Below are 22,081 nucleotides of genomic sequence, written 5' to 3' on the forward strand. Positions count from 1 at the left end.
GATCTTATGGAGTCAGGAGCAGTCATGTCCTTGGGAGCAGTGAACAAGATTGAAATACTATCAATCTCCTTTCAAAACCACTTAGTAATGAATCGTGGTTGGGCAGATGGATGGATCAGTTTCCTAATGGCATAAAGACACAATAATTGGATAAATACTCTCAGGCCAAACAATTGTTTCATCATACGCCTGGGCTTATTGGAACGAGATTCCTTGTAAGGTCACTTACTGTACATGTACCAAGCACAAAGGAATAAGGAAAAAAATAAGCCTAAGGAAGGCACTTTCTTCCATCCCTGCCCACCACCACTTTAATTCCTGCCAGCAACACAAGCTGCCACATATTTCCCGCTCTGCCACCTGGGAGTTCCATCAGCCCGTGCCTAATTACTTCAAAGAAGCTGTCAATCTTACCTAATTATAACTCAATTCCCTCCTTCCCTCCCGCCACACAAGGGGCATCAAATCAACCAGTAAATATAATTTCCCCCTAGCTCACCGGGCCTAGCCTCGCTAAATAATACTCCAGCTATACCTGGACACTTTCTAAGCAGCCAGGCCTGTGAATGTAGCCATGGTTTTGCACGACATTTATTTGGTGGTTATTGTGAAGTGGCTGTTATTATAGCAAGCCTATATTGGGAGTCCAAATGATGTTGAGTCATGGCTCCTCCATGGAAGCAGGATGTCTGTGTAGCCAGGTGTCCATGTGGTGAGGCAGGGACGCTATGCACAGAGCTTATGGGCACCGAGGTTATCGGCATCCTTAGAACAGCTGCCTCTGTTAAGGCCAGCAAACCACCTGAGCTTAAATGGAAAGGTAATTTTACGGATAAAAGGCAGAGAACACAACAGTCAAGAACATTTTAAAGAACATTTTTTAACAGCAATAACTCACAAGGACATCTTACATATGGAAAGTGTAGGCTAATGAATTCTGTGTTTCACCTCAAAATAAACGTAAAAGGTGCTGCTAAAATGTTTTAGTGGTTCAGGAGAAACTTTTATATTGAAGAAGATAACGTAATCAGGGTGTGAACTGACTGACACAACAATATGACACATTTAGTCAACAAATTTAAAAAAAGTTAATAAATACAACCCAATTATCTTAATTGCTGAAACTAACCACAGTTTATACATTGATTTTTACAACTTTATGCAGTTCTATGGGTAATCATGGCCTACTGGTTAGGGCTTCAGGCTTGTAACCGGAGGGTTGCCGGTTCTGTCCCAGACCAGTTGGAATGGCTGAAGTGCCCTTGAGCAAAGCACCTAACATCTCGCTGCTCCCCGAGCGCCGCTGTAGCAAGGCAGCTCACTGTTCCGGGTTAGTGTGTGCTTCATCTCACTGTGTTCACTGTGTGTTCTCTAATTCACGGATGGGATACATGCAGGGACCAAATTCCTTGTATACGCAAGTATACTTGGCCGAGAATCCTGATTTGCATTTACATTTACTTTAGTTTAGGCAAGACAATGTTAACCAATAATGCATAAGTAATATGTATTAGTGTTCAATAAGGCCTGTATAAAGTGTCAATGCACAATTAGTAGGTCATTATTCAACAATTTCTTATTATTACTGAATAGGTGATTTATTCTTGATAAATCCTTGATAAGCAACTAGTTGGTCTTGATCTAAGGTTTTTGATATATAGTATGGATCAAGATGAAAACTTTATAGCCTTATAATAGATTGTCTTATTATGTTACTATTCTGTCATTATAAGGCACATATTCAGGTAGTGTATTAGGAATCTACAGTATAGCCTTCCTATTTTGATCCATACTACCAGTAATCTTACATCAAGACCAACTACAGTAGTTGCTATTTAAGGATTTACCAAGAATAATGATCTATTGATTAAGAATAAGAAATTGTTCAATGAAGACCTACTGAATGTGCAATTATACTTAATACAGACCTTGTTGAGCACAAATACATACACATATTACCGGTAGTTGTATGTATTAATAGTTAACATATGTTACCTAAATTAAAGTGTTACCAATCCAACTTTACCCTTCACGTTGATTGTGTTTTATTCTATATCCTTAGTGTATGGTCAGATACCAGACTACTATCTCAGTGAAATTAAAATGAACGGAAATACTACTCAGGCGGGCCAGGCTAAGGTGTATGCAGTTATCATTTTAGAAAAGTATTAGGCCAGTTTAGCATTCAGGACATTCAGGACATGGAAATCATTGCAGGTTACCAACAAACGTAGTGATAACAAAGACAACAGTTACAGTTTTTTAAGGACAGAAAATAATTTCACGAACATCATTCTGTTTGATTATTTGAAAAAAGAAAATGTGGCCAGCATTTGTTCAGTAAATCAAGGTTTATAATGGGCTGGAAAGACAAGACTGTCTGGAGATCAGTTTAAACTGGGAGTTGTTGAAGTTTGCTTTAAATGGTTCTCATAATTTCATTCACTTTAATTTACTCTTCCCCAGACTGTCAGAAACAGGGTGATGCAGTCAATCCATTTATTTGTTTTATACATTTATATAAATACTGTCATTCTATTAATATATACTGCAATATATGAGGTTATGAGAGGCTTTGCCATTCCAATTAACTTGTTATTTAGCCAAATATTTGCTAGAACTGTGAAATAACATAATAGATCATTGTTTTTAGTTATTTTACAATTACGCTAATCAGCATATGACAGCGTCTGTGGATAATCCTGGAGAGCCAAACATCATTAATCATAAACATCACATAACAACAAGATTTCAGTCTGAACAAAACAATGACCCTAAGGCACACTGGCAGTGCCTATTTTCTATACAAATCCTATGAAGTTTAGCGTTCACAGTGCTCAGCACCCTCAGCAGGAAAACGCCCATGGCATACATGGTCGACAATGCAGGTTGCAGCAGAGGATACTCAATAAACCATATGTGATGTCATATGTGATAAACATAACTAGATGTACCGCAGAGCGGTACAAAATATGGCCGCCGCCCAGTCCAGCACATTTTTTCCACAAAAATAAATCACGCTGAAAGGCCTATATGATTCTAACTGTCTTATGCATTATCCACACTCAATTCTCACTGGTATCTGCTAGACAACAAGTACCAAAACATGATTAGTTCATAGATTTCACATGTAAAATTAATTTTATACAACCCCACCCCCATCTTGCCTGTTCATAATTCTGAGAAATTCTTGAATTGTGTGCATGTGTGCGTGTACACGTTTATGTTTATGTGTGTGTGTGTGTGTGTGTGTGTGTGTGCGTGGTTGTGTGTTTGCCTGCGTATGTGTGTTTGTGCATGTGCATGCATGCGTACATATGTCTACTGTGTGAGTATGTGTCATACGTATGATTACTGTGAATGTATGTGTGTGTGTGTGTATCTGTTTATGCACATGTGTGCACATGGAATGGGTTAACATGACCCCTGGAGGCAAACATACGGAAAAAATTGGTCATCCTAGGCCCTACGGTTCTCAAGATATTCACAGAAAACTGTGTCTGCCCTACCCTCCTTTCGGGGGGTCCAGTACAGCGGGGGGGCTACAGATCAAAACGAAAAACGATGGTTCCATGCTATCCATGTGGGGTTACATGCCCACCAAGTTTCGTGTACCCCGGTCTTTCAGTGTCCCGGGAATCCTTGTTGGTGTACGGTCACTAAATGTACACATAAATTATTTTATTGTAAGGCCCCCCATGAACGGAAGTTCACAAAACTTGGCATGCATTCGGAGGGTGTCATAATGATCCTACACTTTCAATTTCGTGCAATTTTGACCATGTCAGCCAGAGATATTGTGATGAAAACACCTAATTTTTTGCTTTTTAATTTTTAACTAGGTGGCGCTATACATGAAATAAGTGGTAATGGGATGGGTTGACATGCCCCCTTAAGACCAACATACAAAAAAAAAGGTGGACCTCCTAGGCCCTACGGTTCTCGAGATATTCACAGAAAACTGTCTCCGGCCACCGGTCATAATAAGTGCTAAACATAAACAGTAGTGCTAGCAGCAGACAGTTTTGGCAACCTGACAATAAGCACTTGAACGAAGCACTGAAAATGAAGTTGAGGGTGCTGTAAGTGCAAAAAAAAAATGCAAAACAGTTACTTTTAGCTCTCACTGTTTAAAGAAAACACCTTTAAATTATCCTTTTGTGTCACTTTCAAGAGACATTTCTTTTTCTTTTTTGTTCAATTAATTTCTCTAAACAAGGAAAATGATCCCTGCAAGGCATTCGTGTGTGTGTGTGTGTGTGTGTGTGTGTGTGTGAGAGAGAGAGAGAGACAAGTATCATAAAACAGACAACGCAAGCATGCAAGAGCCCTGCACAAGGCCGCCCTGTGCCACTGAAACTCAAGGTAATGAAGATGACATCCTGAGAGCACGCTGGTGCTGCTACATGGAGAGCAGCCATCAGAGGATAATATCCTGCTGAGTACACACATAATTTATTACTGGAATCTAATCACCTCTTGAAATGAGTTCCAATGGAACTCATTAGCCACTTTGATGAAGATCGGTTCAGACAATAAAGCAGCGAAGAGCTCAAAATGAAAAAAAGTATAAATAAAACGGAAATACAAAAGGAAGCGGAAGCTGATTTGCACAGAAATAGCTCCAGCCCTTGATCCCGCTGACGGTGTGCATTAGAAGCGCTCCTCTTGTTCCTATTTGTTTTGCTCATTGTTTGTTCTAAACAGACCAGAGCAGATATGCTACATGAGCAGGAGATGTGAAATAGGGGGTGAATGCGAGGGTACAATTTCCTTTGCTTGTATCGTAGTGCTAATAGGATGATTTTGGGTGGAACATTAAAGTATTTGGACATGGTGTCTGCCATTTTGACTGGTCTTACAGAATTCTTTGATGCTTTTCAGTCGACAGATGCAGTGAAACAAAAGTGTTGTGTCTTTAATGTATGATGGCGGTAAAATGCGCTTACTGATATATAAACATGCTTGTTTAGGTGCCAAATGTTCTTCGCTTCAGTGCACACTTCTCTGTCTGACTGGGAACGATACGGAGACTTGTGAGGCAGAGTCCATAAAAAAAGAAAGCCGTCAGGAATTTCATGCTGCCCGAGCAGCTGGACCACGGTGCCACCCGTAAACTTGACTCCTTATCGATTTGTTTTCCCTCCCCGTTGCCAGGTTGCCATGCCATCACCTGAGGCGAAATCCGGCCTTCAGACACAACCGAATGCATTCTGAAATATACAGATGAGTTATTTTCCACAAGCTCTCTTAAAAGGGAGAAAAGTACATGAGAGAGCTGAAGTACAAAGAAAAATTCAAACAGCTTGCCATCTTCTAGTATGGTCTGATACAAAAAGAGGCAACATCTATAGGCACAGAAATGAAGGCCATAACCTGGCCTTGTATAAGTGCCTATGCACAATTCTGACTTCACTGTACAGCTGCCACCACATAATTACAGCTTGGTCTGAAATAGATAGCATTGATTCTGGGATTTAATCGGTCGATTCTGAGCAAGGACTCTCCGTTTATGGCCCTACTGAGGAGGTAGGATCTGAATAAATCAGAATTGAAAGGGCATCGAATTACTGGAGTGGGAGGGAACAAGGCATCCAATCAGCCTTATATTACAGTCTCTCCCTCCATACTTGGTTGCTTGTCAGCCACTTGGTCAGGCCAGTCAGCTAGCAGTCCCAACTTATGGTTTTGGCCATAGCAGCAATATCATTTATTTCTCCATGTCGGTTTGGTGGTTGTTCTTCTGGCATCCTGTGTCATAAGAAATCCTCCCTTTCACTTGAAGTATCCTCAATCAGATTGATTTGCTATTCAGTTACACTCTGGTAGCCTCGGCCAACCAGTGTACGGCCCCCAAACTCTGCTTTTGCTGGGCTGATAGTCTGGCATGAATAAATCAGGACTGTTTTCCAGACATACCTACCTGCAGTGAGTGGAGAGTCACTCAGCAGGGGCAGCTCAGGTGTTGACTTCCAAAAGAAGCATGATTTGGTCTTGCAACAAGTTGCAATAATTATGACCGCCGCGCAGCGAAGCGGCGGTCATATAGGTTTAGTCAGAATTATTATTATTATTTATTTTTTTATTTATTTTTTTTTTTTTTTCTTTTTCGCATGCCCAAATTTCCGTCAACGATTCCCGGGACACTGAAAGACCGGGGTACACGAAACTTGGTGGGCATGTAACCCCACATGGATAGCATGGAACCATCGTTTTTCGTTTTGATCTGTAGCCCCCCCGCTGGACTGGACCCCCCGAAAGGAGGGTAGGGCAGACACAGTTTTCTGTGAATATCTCGAGAACCGTAGGGTTTAGGAGGACCATTTTTTTTTGTATGTTGATCTCAAGGGGCCATGTCAACCCATTACATAACCACTCATTTCATGTATAGCGCCACCTAGTTAAACACAAAAAAGTAAAAATGAGGTGTTGTAATCGCAGGTATCTGTGACCTAACATAGTCAAAACTGCCCGAAATTGGAAGTGTAGGATCATTATGACACCCTCTGTATGCACGTCAAGTTTTGTGGAATTCCGTTCATGGGGGGCCACACAATAAATTAATTTATGTTACTATACACCACTGGCCTGTAGGTGGCCGGAGACAGTTTTCTGTGAATATCTCGAGAACCGTAGGGCCTAGGAGGTCCACCTTTTTTATGTATGTTGGTCTTAAGGGGGCATGTAAACCCATCCCATTACCACTTATTTCATGTATAGCGCCACCTAGTTAATCATACGTATGACACATACTCACACAGTAGACATATGTACGCATGCATGCACATGCACAAACACACATACGCAGGCAAACACACAAGCACGCACACACACACACACACACACACACCCACACACATTAACATAAACGTGTACACGCACACATGCACACAATTCAAGAATTTCTCAGAATTATGAACAGGCAAGATGGGGGTGGGGTTGTATAAAATGAATTTTACATGTGAAATCTGTGAACTAATCATGTTTTGGTACTTGTTGTCTAGCAGATACCAGTGAGAATTGAGTGTGGAAAATGCAATTTAGTGAGACAGTTAGAATCATATATATTAAAAAGCAATTCCCCAAATTGAGTCCCCATCTGGAACTCTTACAATTGACCCTATGGAGACCAACTCTGTTTTTAAAACGTATTACTCCTCACTTTACACATCGCAGTCTCCAGATAATTCTGATGTGATGATAGAATTTCTGGATAAACTGGAGATACCCACAATTGAACCCACACTATCTGAGCAAATTGATGCTCCTGTAACTTTAGATGAGATCATATGCTCTATCAAGTCTTTACAGTCAGGGAAAGCCCCTGGCCCTGATGGCTTTCCCCCTGAATTTTACAAGAAATTTCATGACAAACTGGCCCCACTGCTACTGTTTGTGTTTGAGGAGTCGCTGAAGCTGGGCTCACTCCGCCCCACATTGAGACAAGCCTCTATATCCCTTCTCCTAAAAGAGGGGAAGGATCCCACTGCGTGTGGTTCATACAGGCCCCTTAGCCTTCTCAATGCTGATGTTAAGGATTTGGCAAAGTTACTTTCATCTCGCATAGAGGGTGTTCTACCCAGCATAGTATCGGAGGAACAGACTGGCTTCATTAAAGGTCGTCACTCATTTTTCAACATTCGAACCCTGTTTAATATAATTTATTCCAAAGACATAAATAGACACCCTGAAGTAGTGATTTCATTGGATGCCGAGAAGGCTTTTGATAGAGTTGAGTGGGAGTATCTTTTTGCCACATTGACTAAGTTTGGCTTTGGAGATGCATTCATATCTTGGATACGCCTCTTGTATACATCGCCTCTAGCCTCTATCAACACTAATAACTTCAATTCTGACTATATTACTCTGTCTCGTGGAACTCGCCAGGGTTTTCCACTCTCCCCTTTGCTTTTTGCTATAGCTATTGAGCCTCTCTCAATTGCACTCAGAACCTCACCCTCGTTTGTAGGGATAACCCGCAAGGGATCAGAACACAGACTTGCCTTGTATGCCGATGACTTGCTTTTGTATGTAACTGACCCTGTCTCCCACATACCTAAGATTTTGACTCTATTGGAAACGTTTGGCTCTTTTTCTGGTTACAAGCTCAACCTGCAAAAAAGTGTATGTATGCCTATAAATGCAAAAGTGCTTCAGCTTCAACAGTCTGCTTTGCCATTCCAATTGAATCGACTTGGTTTCAAATATTTAGGAGTTAATGTTACCCGCTCACTATCTTCCTTATTAGATGCAAACTCCTCTCCTTTACCATATGAAGGATGCTTTTCAGAAATGGCATAACTTACCCATGTCTATGCTTGGGAGAGTTAATGCGGTAAAAATGAATATACTGCCAAAATGTCTTTACCTATTTCAATCTATCCCCCTATTTTTACCCAAATCGTATTTTAAATCTATTGATCAGGCACTTATCTCTTTTATATGGGGAGGGAAGACTCCCAGAGTTAGGAAATCCCTGCTTCAGCAATGCACGCTCAGCGGAGGGCTCTCTCTTCCTAATTTTATGTATTATTACTGGGCAGCCAACATCCAGAAGTTTTTGTTTTGGGTGGATGCTCCACAGACATTGTGGTGCCAACTTGAGGCTGGGTCGTCTTCTCTCTCTGCTCTCTTGTTTTCTTCCATGCCCTTATCTCCTTCACGCTACTCAGACAACCCAATTGTCTGTACCTCTCTTAAAATATGGTATCAATTCAGGCGTCACTTTCGGTCATGTTCTGCCTCTACTCTAATGCCCATCTGCAGCAATCATCTTTTTCCACCCTCTCAGTTAGACCCTGTCTTTCGTCTCTGGGAGAGAAATGGCATAGTCAGCTTCAGTGACCTATTCATAGACAATGTTTTTGCCAACTTTTCAGACCTATCCACCTCTCACAACTTACCCCACACTCACTTATTCAGGTATTTTCAGGCTAGGCACTGTGTCTCCACCACCTTTCCCGACTTTCCCTCCCCACCCCCAAGACAACCATGGGAAGAGTTATTTCAACACAAAACTCATCAAAAATCTCTCATTTCCAAAATATATCAAAGTATTTTGTCTTTTGATAAGCAGACTGGCTCTAAAGCCTCTGCTGCATGGGAGACTGAACTGGGAGTAGAATTTGGAGAGGGTTTTTGGGAGAGAGCCATCAAGAGAATACGTACATCTTCGTCATGCGCTCGCCTAGGTCTTATCCAGTTTAAAGTAGTACAGAGATTGCATTTTTCACAATCAAGACTATCAGAAATTTATCCAGAGGTTGATAACACCTGTGTCAAGTGTGGAGCAACGCCCTACCATCTTAGTCATATGTTTGCCCTTTGTCCCAAACTTGAAAACTTTTGGAATTCTATCTTCAATATCCTTTTAGACATTCTTCAAGTCCAATTAGAACCATGTCCTCTACTAGCTATTTTTGGTATTACACCAGTCCCTCAGCTTCTTAATAGAAGACAGGCAGATGTTGTTGCTTTTGCTACTCTGCTGGCAAGGCGTAGGATTCTATTCTCCTGGAAATCCTCACAGTCCCCCTCTGTGTCCCTGTGGCTGAAGGATCTTATTTTCTTTCTAAAACTAGAAAAGGTGAAATTCACTCTCAGAGGGAATACTGATAACTTTTACAAATGCTGGAACTCCTTTATAACTTATTTCAGTGAGCTACAAACACTTCCTTGATTAGGGTGCATTCACCTACAACCAGTACCCCAATGTTTTTTCCTCCTCTTTGTTGGTTTATTGTATTATTACTTATTTTATTTTATTTTTTGTATTATTTTTATTATATTTTTGTTAAAAATGTCCACTTAATTTGGTTTCTCAGTTAATGTTTGTTTGTGTGTTTCTGTATGTGTGTCATGTGTTTCTGTATGTGTATAAGACCTATCTTGGGGGGTGGGTGGTATGGGATTGGGGATGGTTTGGACTTGGGAAAAGGAGTCAGTATTTGATTGTATTCTTATGCATGTTGCATTACCATTGTACAGTGTTAAAAACTAGTGTCCTTCATATATTAATAATAATAAAAAACCTTGAACAAAAAAAAAAATTAAAAAGCAAAAAATCAGGTGTTTTCATCACAATATCTCTGGCTGACAAGGTCAAAACTGCACAAAAATAAAAGTGTAGGATCATTATGACACCCTCCGAATGCATGCCAAGTTTTGTTTACTTTCATTCATGGGGGGCCTTACAATAAAATAATTTATGTGTACATTTAGTGACGTACACCAACAGGGATTCCCGGGACACTGAAAGACCGGGATACACAAAACTTGGTGGGCATGTAACCCCACATGGATAGCATGGAACCGTCGTTTTTCGCTTTGATCTGTAGCCCCCCCGCTGGACTGGACCCCCCGAAAGGAGGGTAGGGCAGACACAGTTCTCTGTGAATATCTTGAGAACTGTAGGGCCTAGGATGTCCATTTTTTTCCGTATGTTTGCCTCCAGGGGTCATGTTAACCCATTTCATGTGCACACATGTGCACAAACAGATATACACACACACACATACATTCACAGTAATCATACGTATGACACATACTCACACAGTAGACATATGTACGCTTGCATGCACAGGCACATACGCAGGCACACACACAAGCACGCACACACACACACACACACACACACACTTACACACACACCCACACACATAACATAAACATGTACATGCACACATGCACACAATTCAAGAATTTCTCAGAATTATGAACAGGCAAGATGGAGGTGGGGTTGTATAAAATTAATTTTACATGTGAAATCTATGCACTAATCATGTTTTGGTACTTGTTGTCTAGCAGATACCAGTGAGAATTGAGTGTGGATAATGCAATTTAGTGAGACAGTTAGAATCATATAGGCCTTTCAGCGTGATTTATTTTTGTGGAAAAAATGTGCTGGACTGGGCGGCGGTCATATTTTGTACCGCTCTGCGGTACATCTAGTTATATTTTGATTAGTTAAATGTTGAGCCCATGTAAACCCTTTCAGATGTCATGCCATTTTAGTTCGCAGCTATTCTTGACTCCCCCATGGACGACATTGAATGTGGTAAAGCACAATGAAAGGGCGACGGTGTAATGATGTGGTGGAATACGGAACCGTAGAAAATGGACTCTGCAGGAAACAGAGCTGCAGTTCTCATTTGTGAGTCCAGGTGGGGAGATAACTTGCCGTAAGCCCTGCGGAACTCCAACACACCGGGAATCAGTCAAAGTGTGTCATTTCTTTTGGCCAATTAAAAAAATGAAGCATGACATAGCTTTGCCTCAAAGAGGTGCATTATGCAGTGGCAAAGACACTCTTCTTGCCGTTTTAAAACAGTCATTAAAATGCATCAGTGGAATGGATTTAGCTAAATTAGAGATGCATTTTGATAAAGACTAATAAGGAGTATAGGGAGTTCATGTGGAGGAGGGGGCCCAAAATGCTGTAGCAATATGCCGCTGCTCACCGCACCATAGGACACCAGGGAGGTAGCGCACATATCAGTGTGGTCTCATTTTTTGGGGGGATCACACCTTTCCTTCCTCTCTCTTGCTCTCTCTCTCTGCTCTCCTTTCCTCTCTCTTGCTCTCTCTCTCTCCTTATGCTGGAGTCATTTTCCCGTAACGAGGAAAAAAGTGATTAACGCATTTTAGTCGTGGCAGAGACAAAGAGGCCTTTTGGCGGTATGTTTCGCAGTAATTTCTTTGTTAATTACATCTCAGGGGAGAGAGATGGGAGAGAGGGGGGGTGGGGTGGGTGTCAGGAGGGCGTTCAGCTGCAGGGCCACCACGGTCCAAAGTGTACAGGTTGAAATGCAGACAGCCTCGTGACGCGCGTCTCAGCACTAGATTTCCCTCCAGCTGTCCTCCGTTCCTTGCTGCACACACCCCCTCTGTTAGCATCATGTGCGCTAATCAGACTTCCAGCCGTGTTCCTTTCCTATCCATGAGACTGACTAGGCCAACTCCTCCTCCTCCTCCTCCTCCTCCTCATCGTCCTCCCTCCTCAATGTGTGGGAGTGCATATTTTGGTCAGACGAGGCCTGCGAATGTATCCACCTTTGCAGCTTGCCCCGGTGAATCAGAGACTGTCTGTGTGATTGCCTCCCCCATGGGGCAACAACGAGACAGCACCATTTTGCTCCCCGTCAAAGTGGGTGGGAAATAGCAGAGCAGAGCTGGAATTGATCATTGACAGAATGAGTGCAGTGCAGCTGAAGTGGGAGGTGTGAATCTTACACCTCTCTAATGCTGTTAACGTGTTGTCTATAGATCTGACTGCAGCTTGATAATGGAGCTCTCTCACACAGTTGTTGCTGTGGTTCTTTTGTCAGTACTTTTGAGAACATTCTAAAGACACACAGGCGTGCAAATTGTAGCATCGATCCCAGCCTTGCAGCGCTTGCTTGTACTTGCATTGTATTTGGAATAACACTTCTACTCATCACATGACTTTCATTGGAAAGGACAAAGGGACACACAGTGTGATATCATTGATGATCTAATCAAATCTGATGGCCAGGGTGCCTCAGCTTGAGTGCACTAACAACTGCATGCACAAACTACATCTGGAGCATTTTATTAGCACCACAAAGGAAAGAGACAGCACAGTGTGTAGTGTATATATAGACCTGAAATGAAATTATTATTTAAACAAGGATTCATGTAAAATGTACATATTTCAAAACTCCCAGATTTAATAATATTGAGGCAAGCTCTCAGAGAGATTCTGTTCTGCCTAAGATTTTTTTCTTGGAGTCTGTGAGTGTGTGTGTGTGTGTGTGTGTGTGTGTGTGTGTGTATTTGTGAGTGTTTGTGTGTGTGTGTGTGTATTTGTGAGTGTTTGTGCGTGTGTGTGTGCGTAGTGTGCATGCATGCATGCATGCGTTGTGTGTGTGCGTGTTGTGGGGTGGGATAGGTGCAAAGAGGAAAGGTTAGCATGTTCCATCTGACATTGAAGTGCTGGGCATGTTGGGGGAGGGAGATGGAGCCGGTTGTCTCTGCAGTGAGCTGACCCATGACTGAACCCGGCCCACGGGGGGCGCTCTTCCGGATCAGCGCCACCACGGATGACCCGAGCAACCCAACACAGTCCAGTATCTCCATGCACACACACACACACACACACACACACAGAGAGAGAGAGAGAGAGAGAGAGAGAGAGAGAGATAGACACGCACACAAACACACACAGACATTCACAAACGTGCGCACATACACACACACACACACACACAAATGCATGTACTCGCACCTGCACTAAAGTACACACTCCCTATACACATTTGTTTGAAACCTGCTGCTGTGCCAAAAACACAGACGAATAGACAGGCCCTCAGAATGGCAATGAGCCTTTGTGTTGGAGAGAATCGTACATTTCAAGATGGATCAGGAGTTAGAGAGTGAGCAATTTTGCATGTTATTTACAAAGTGCTTTTTCTTTGGATAACTCTAGTTGAGCTTAGATGTCTAAAATGAGGGTTTTTCTTATAATCAGAGGCGGACAGAGTACACAGCTTCATTACTTGAGTAAAAGTACAGATACCCTTGGCTAAATTTTACTCAAGTAAAAGTACAACAGTCAGATGTCTACTTAAGTAAAAGTACTGAAGTACTTGTTTTTAAAAGTACTTGAGTATCAAGAGTACAAGTGTAGCCTACATTTTCTAAATATTGCATTACTACTGCCACAGTGCTTACATTTATGTACAGAAACGTCCTACATGGAGTTATGAAAATTTTTAATGTTAATACCTTGGAGAATGTAAAATGAATTGGAAGTAAAATCAAGTCATTTTCATCTTTTTACCATGTTGCCAGGGATGGGCAGTATTTCTAATACATGTATTTAAAATACATATTTCAAATACAAAATACTATTTTGTAATTCAAACACGAAGCGAAAACTATCATTAACTTGTTCAGATAATTGAAATAGTCTGGCGAGGTGGGGCCACAGGTTGGCACATTCCCGGGATGGACCTGCTGCGTCTTCATCCATTGTTTCGTCCATGGTTTCGTCTCTTGTCTAAATCTGACCATGGAGTTGACTTTGCTGAAAGCTAAAGGTGATTGCTGATAGGCTGTCCCAATCAGTCGCGCCTGCACAATCCAATCACGTTTGAGAGGGAAACAACAAATTGAGGGTTTCCGAGATTTTTCATTTTACCTTTTTTTTTAGAAGTAGTAATGGGTACTCACGGTTATGGATAGAAATGTAGTGGAGAAAAGAGTACAATATTTGCCTCTCAAATGTAATTGAGTAAAGTCATGAGTACTCACCAAAAATGATACTCGAGTAAAGTACAGATCCCTCAAAATTGTACTCAAGTACTGTACTCAAGTAAATGTACTCCATTACTGTCCGGCTCTGCTTATAATTCAATATTTAGCAATATGCAGTCATGCAGTATGCAAAATGATAATGCAATCTTTTCAATTCAATTTGAATTACTCTCATGAAATTGCATGAAAATGTAATTAATTGCATTCCATATCACCTTGTTTTTCCACGTATTTATTCAAATGGCAATGCAATAGCAACCCCGGTAATTGCATTACATTTCACTACGCTTTTGAAGCACCAAGATTCAATTTAGAATGCAATCTGTCAGTCCTGTCATCAAGGCGGATCTTCAGTTATGATGTTACTTCCACATTCATGGCAGATCAGCCTAAAGTTGTTGAACTTTATTCTATACTAGATTTGAATAGAAAACAAATCACAGCTCTTCCTTAGTCAGTCAACTACAGTTACTATGGGTTCCTGCTTCAAAGGAAATAGTTTGATATGGACATTAAGGCAAAATGTTTTTTTTTTTTGTAGAGGGAGGGAAATTGCTTAATCTGTAGCACCGAAGCACTGTAATTTATCTATAGCTATGCACTCTGCTACTCTCTGACAGCATGACACAAATGGCCAAAGGTTTGTGTTGTCTGAGAATGTGGAGAGGTGAGAGGCTGCGCGCAGCGGTTGTGTTATCTTCTCACAACTTTCTCTTTAAGAATCTGGAACTCACTGAGTCGGACAGCTGCAGAATGCACAAACTATTACAGTAGGCTCACAGTCCATTGAAAGAGATATGATAACCTTCGGGAAGATTTGCAAGTAGATGGCCTCAGCTCCACATCAAAAGTCGCAATACAGAGACAGGAAAAAACAGGTCTGTTTCCACGTTGCTATATCAACACGGGGGTGACGTGTGTGTGTGTGTGTGTGTGTGTGTGTGTACGTGTGTGTGTGTGTGTGTCTGCTGCAAGCACAACCGAGAAACAGCCTTCCACGCTCAGGCATGACTGTAGCATATAGTTCATGGACACGTACAAAACACCTCGGTCTGAATGCTACTTTTTCCACCATGTGTTTTTTTTTTTCAACTTCTGTGAAATGCTGAAAATGTTTTTCATGTCTTTCTTTCTTTTGTGAGATGGAAAGCACATAGGAGCCTCAGAGGCTCTTAAGCTCTGTGAAATAAATACAGTCTGCTGGTGTAGCGAGAGAGAGAGAGAGATGTTCACACAGATTTCAGTGAGCTAAATCGATCTTGGTGCATAGCTACCCTTGAACACTACAAGCAATCTCTTTGCAGTGTCATTTTCTTTTAAAGTAAACAAAATAGGCACTTATTCTCTCTCTGTTCAGACATTTCAGTTGCACATAGATGGACCGATCGAGGTCTTAGGGTTTTGTTTTTTTACATTGGACACCACTTTTGATGATCTGATAAATAATTGCTTCGCCCCCCCCCCCCCCAATTCTGTTTATTATGACTGAATTTTAATCAGCCATCACACCTGTATAATCACCATCTCATTAATTTCACATTTGAAATGCCAACACTCCAGCCTAGTGGAAGGCAATCAGACACAAAAAGAACAGGGAGGAAGGAAAAGCATAACAAACAAAAACAAAATGTTAAAAAACCATCACAGTACCTCAGCAGGTTTCGCTAATGACTCAATCAGCAGAAGTGAGACTGTCGATGTCGTCCCACTGCGCTGGCTGGCTAGCTCATGGCAAGGCTACGCGAGAAAAAAAAAAAAAATAATTATGGCAACCACGTTTGTCCACTTTTGTATTTCTGCTGACACCGACCAATTGGTATGATTTTGAGGGTGCCAGCGTGTCAACAAGCAACATGGAGATTGTGGTTTTATTGATCTCTCTGCCCAGGGTATAGTTGACAAAACAGTGGACAGCCATGCACAGCAGTTAAAGTGGCAGTAAATATTTGGAGTACAATTCCAATACATTTAGCAAGTTGAATGTTGTTGGCTTTCAGCATTCTGGGGATCACATTTGAAGAGCGTTTCTACCTAAACAGCTAGATGAACAGAAGCCTGTTATCTTAACACACAGCTTATCATCGTGCAACAGGGAGAGGGAGGAGAGAATGAGGTGTAGCTTTACAAACAATTTAATCATCACACTTTGAAATGTATAATTAGGCTCTCAGCAGATACTATATATCTACATTAGCCCGAGTGGGGCTTCGGCTACAGCTTCAATTAAAAACATATTACACAGCTCATTTGCCGTCCCTTCCCACTGAAAAAAAAAGAATTAGGTCACGTGTAACATCTTCCTCTCCCTGTGGTATTTTTTTTGGTTTCTCTATGAGTCTGGACCTGGTGTGATGGATGTTTTGTTCGTACAATCCGTAGGGAGAGAGTATTGCTGCAGGGTCTTTTAATGTATCAGGCCTATGGAGTAAAGGACGGCTTTTGTCCACTCTCCCCTCTTAGTCTAACGAGCCATTCACATGTCAGAAGCTAATTACCGGACTCTACCTTTTTATAATGAAATGATCTTCTTAATTACATGTATTTCTCCCTTTTGATGAATCACCCCAAACCCTGTTGTTCGCCACTGCCCTGCATGGTAGCAGGTGCCATAAGGCTCGGTCAATAATGTGCCCTTGGTGTGTGCGTAGTTTTATGAGGCGGGTCATCGGCGACAGAGCTGGAGAATGTTATAAGCGCAAGCGCCAGCTGTCACTCTACATCATCCGTCATCCCCTCCGCATGCTGCTTTCTGTCAGAGCTCATCCACACGAGACACATTGACGCCTGTCTGCCCATAATGCTTAAGACAGATTTAACTTGGAACAGAATCCGCTGGGAGAGCCTCCAGGTTGTGTGTACCTGCAGGTTTTTCTCAGGCCGAAGGCAAGTCTTGTCCCCCTCCCAGGACAGTGTTCTGTCCCTCCACACACCTGTGGGAATGTGGGTGTCTAGCTGTGATGGAGGGAACCACACTGCTGGCCTTGGTGAAGATTGAGAATGAGTGGGACCAGGCCAGTTGCTATATCAACACGGGGGTGACGTGTGTGTGTGTGTGTGTGTGTGTGTGTGTGTGTGTGTGTGTGTGTGTGTGTGTACGTGTGTGTGTGTACGTGTGTGTGTGTGTGTGTGTGTGCATGCCTGTGTGTGTATGTGTGTGTGTGTGTGCGTGTACGTGTGTGTGTCTGTGTGTGTGACAGAATGGGGACCACAGACAAGGACCTGATGGCGCTCGGCCCCTATTACTCATTTTAGAGGTCAGTGCAGACAGGACCCCGGTGGCTTCCCCTCTTTTATAATTAATCTTTCATTCTTCTGGCGCGGAGGCCCGTCGCTACCTGAAGAAGAGCAGGCGTGGCATTGCACCGTGGGACAGGAGCCTCTGCCACAACCCCCGCCGTACGTTGCTGCTTGCTGAAGGAACACTGTCTCTCAATCGTATCTGTGTGTGCTTTTTTTTAAACAACAGCAGGGGCTTAATTTGTTTGTCATTGTCAAGATGGTGGTTCAATCGAATGTGGAATAACAAGTGGAGAGGAAAACATAGAAGCAGTGGATCGGGCCTGAGCAGAGAGGCATACATGATTTATGCAGAAATCACAGGGAATTTTATCTCCGCAAATTCCCCTGTCCCTGTGATTATACAGAATTAAATGTCAACAAAAGATTCCTAGTGCATTGTGTCTGGCAAGTGAAACACAGTTAAAACTAGTTCTGAAAGAGAGTCAAAGAAACTTGACGGGAAACAAGTGCTTTCTTGTGAGAATGTAACAATTTAACTTCACAAATGGATTTTTCTCCTTCTCGACGAAAACTTTTTCTCAGAGGGACCCGAATGAAAACATCTAAGATAAACATAAACCGGCTAAAAATAAACTGGTCTCATAGATGTATCAAGTTAGGTATGTGGTATGTTAGGAATGTGATTTTTAAATGGTGATGTCTGTGATGTATCACAACTGCCCAACACAACTTTTTCTTAAACTTTCACTTTTCACTTTGGTCCCTCCAAATCCCTCTTTGGTGCTTCAAACGCCTTCAATTAGAGAGAGTTTTGAGCTATGGGGAAGGTCAATGTGCTCCCTAAATGACATCAGAGGTGTGTGTGTGTGTGTGTGTGTGTGTTGGGGGGTATAACAACACCATTCGTGTGTAATCTCTCCATGAAAAGAAAGCCAGCTGTCTGCCTCATGTGGCCAGATAAGGCCAGCAAAACAGCACCTGGTTGGCAGAGCCCCCCACTGGTGCGATCCCCCTAGCAACTCCCATGGATACTAACAGCGCTCTGGAAACATTTGATTATAACGCTGTTGCCGTGGGACGCCTTTTCTGCTGCTGTGGCTTGCCTTGGTATTGATGCTGTAATCCTATCCTATCCTATATGCAAACTCGACAAAGCCCAAGATGAAGATGTGTAGTGCTATCACCACCACAACAAATTTGTCCTGTTTACTAGGGGAATGTCTCTCACCTGTGTTTACGTGTTTGTGCTTTCAAGAGTTGTTGGGACAAGGTTATCCTGGTTATTGTGTAACTTCAGAGCATATTAATCGACAGGACAAGATTGAAAAGTAACTTTTTTCATTTGGTTGTTTTGCAATTTAGCGACTTTACAGTCAGGGTGTGTTAATAGACAGGACAGTATTGAAAAGTAACTTGTTATGCAATTTAGCTCTACCTGATTTCACTTGTAATTCCACTCTTTGGCCTTCAGAGAAATAGCTCTCAAGTCGGTCTTCAGGGACCGATTCAAACATTGCTATTATTCAGTTATATTTAGATTGATATCCCAACTCGACTCAATACATTCTTCAGCCTCCTGGGAGACCTTGGCTAAATGGTTCTGTTCAGAGCAAATCCTTAGCAAATTGTCTTGTGTTTACACCACAGGACTTGCGCAGGTCGGCTTTCATTGCTCTGCCTTGGCGGAGACCCACACCGCTATTTGAACACCGGGAGAATGAGTGTGCCGAAATGAGCTTATCCTCGAGAGCACCCACAAACAAGATGTCACTGCGCTTTGTGTCTCTGGGCAGGTGCAATCACAGGTCAATAAACGCCGTCAGTCTCACCTGAAACAGGCCGTCAAGAGACACCGCTGCAGGTTTTCATTAAGGCACCATGCAGTGGGGTAGGGTGTGTGTGTGTGTGTGTGTGTGTGTGTGTGTGTGTGTGTGTGTGTGTGTGTGTGTGTGTGTGTGTGTGTGTGTGTGTGTGTGGTTTTGCCTCAACACATCCCATACACACTGTGCTTAAGGCGGAGGACTAAATCAACGAGCACACGATTGAAAGGAACACTCGCGCTTGGGAGGCCACGTGGGATGTGCGGCAGCGTGACTCCGTCACAGCTCTCTTTATTAGAGTCGATGTCTGAACACCGTCCACGGCAGACCTGCAGAGCTGCAAGCCACCCAACCTTTGTCTTTAGCTGATGTCTCCATGGAAACAGTCACAGATTGAAAAAAAAAAAAAATCAGATCACCAAGCTACGTTTGAAGCCTACAGTATGCCAAATTCAGAAACTCATCAGCGACGCTGCTGCTCGGGCCTGTTTGCATTTACACACACACACACACACACACACACACACACACACAGACACACATGCATGCACTGTTTGTTCATGCAAACAGTACTGTGTGAATTCTCTGGAGAGCAGGCGTTCTGGGGTACCTGACAGCATTCATGATATGTGTAGAGGTGTGAGTCTTTTGAGCGCCTTTTGAAAACGTCATGTCGGTCGCAAACTGATGCAGCTTGTCCCAGAGATTTGCATAAGTGCCCGGATGCTTTCCACTGTTTGAGGAGGTAATGCAGTGATCCCTTGATGCTCACCTAACTCTGCCGCATGATTCCTTTTCCTCCTCCGAGGATATGCTTCAGATCAGTTACTCAAGCTTTGGCTGTATGATAGGCCTGAGAGGTCTTTCTGTTACACTGCTGTCTCCTTAGGATTTATTTACCACTGTATATAATGTGGATTGTCACATTAATTCCATCAAAGACCCGCAATTCTGTCTCGTGTCATCCTTACTCTGTATACTGTAGCTCAGTTCAACAGAATTGTGTGGAGCTGACAGCTATGCCACACAGTGGAGGATGAGTAGAAAAGAGGGCTTTGAGCAACATCTAGTGTTGCATGGAAAAAGAGGACTGGAGCTTCATGTTTTCATGCTCCTTTCTCTGTTTCTTTCTCTCTTTGTTTATTTGTTTCTTTATTTCTTTCTCTTTCTGACTTTTTTTTAGCAAATCGGTGCAGAACAAAAGTAAATGGTTTTGGCATTACATGTACATACTAACCACTTGGTGCTGCACAATCTGAAAAAAATTCTAATCGAGACTGGGAGATGTACAAACACAACAAACAATTTGTATAATCAAAGCAGAATTATGGGACTTCTTTAAAACTCATTATAGATAACTTTTTGTGGGTCCATTTTCATGATTAAAAACAAAAAATTTTGCTTGAACAAAAAAACTTTTTTTCTCTCTTTGTGTGTGTCTTCATGTACAGTAAAACTGTTTTTTTTTTCTCCACAGTTGAATTTACACTCATCAAAGATAGAAGTACTAAATGGGTATCCCTTCATTTATCTCTCGCTCTTGAATGAGGGCCAACAGTTCTCCCAGAGAAAGTTCAGCCCTGACGTGTGTGAGCCCATAAGGCCCCCCCATCCCCCCCCCCCCCCCGTACGCACATGAGCGCTGTGAGCCCTCTGCCACCACTGTCTCCGTCTTCCCCCTTGTCAGTCCCTGGTGCAGAGGAGTCGGCAGGCGCAGCACACACCGGCTCCCAGCCCCAGTCCCCGCTTCGCCTCACTCCAACAATCCCATAGGCAGAGCCGCATTGAGAGTTCATGAATAGCAATGGCACAGAGCGCACAGCCCCGACGATTTCCACCAAATTAAGTGAGCTTAATTAAAAAATGCCGCTTGGAGGTGATTTGGGAAATTGGAAGTTGAAGGAGATGGTGGTAAGGGGGAATTTTAGGCTCCCACCGGCGTCTAGATTGATGTGCGTCGACAGCCCCGGTCGGGATTTGCGCTCTTCATGTTCTGCAGTCGCTGCGTAGAGGAAGCGTAGAGGGTCCCCTGTTTGCAGTCACTTTGTGTTTCCTTCAAGTCAAGATGAGGCTTCTGTTCTTTCCACCACGGTGCTAAAGTTCACACTGGGGCATCTTGTGTTGGGCGTAGCTGTTTTTTTTCCCCTGTACTCATTAGAGTTGTAGACTTGTCTTATTTTATTAAAGCGTGCACCAGCAAAATGGGTTATTCCCAAATTGGCTGTTGAGCTTTTCAGAAATTGCTTGTGATCTTGTGCACCCACTTGAGTGAGAGAGAGCTAATGGTATTCCGGATACTTTCACAGGAGAAAACAGGGAGAATTTACTGTGTGCTTTAGAGACAGTTACTGCATTTTACAAAACACGTCTCACAAAGTCTTTGAAGATGCAAGTCAAGGGAGTACCATATACAGAAAATAAACCATTCTTAAGTAGTCATTTGGGGACTGACGAAAAGTATTTTTTTCTTTGAGGACATGTCCTTCGTTGGGGGGAAAAAAACACTTTTCTCATATGACTTGATGGTTCCCTTGCCTTTTTCAATGTTTAACGCATAAAGTGTTATAAATTGCAAATTGAAACAGTCTCATCCAACTGAGATGTCATGTTGGTGCTACAGTATGCTATGGTGGGGCTGGGCTCCCTGGTTCAAGTCTGGTTCCTACCAGCTTCCCAATTCCCATCACTCATGCCTGTGTTCATGTAATATCCTGCTGCTTCCTCATGTACCCTGGTCTCCTGTG

The 22,081-nt window shown here is 42.5% G+C and overlaps 1 protein-coding gene across 1 annotated transcript in view; it reads left to right on the forward strand.

The window, feature by feature from the left end:
• Nucleotides 1-22,081, forward strand: part of astn1 (astrotactin 1) — a 208,475-nt gene that overhangs the window by 146,567 nt on the left and 39,827 nt on the right. The window lies entirely within an intron of this gene.

The sequence above is a fragment of the Alosa pseudoharengus genome, unplaced genomic scaffold (assembly GCF_046254945.1).
Source record: "Alosa pseudoharengus isolate Yale_2024_CS ecotype anadromous, Long Island Sound unplaced genomic scaffold, YU_APseudo_1.1 YU_APseudo_1.1_scf_2, whole genome shotgun sequence".
NCBI lineage: Eukaryota > Metazoa > Chordata > Actinopteri > Clupeiformes > Clupeidae > Alosa > Alosa pseudoharengus.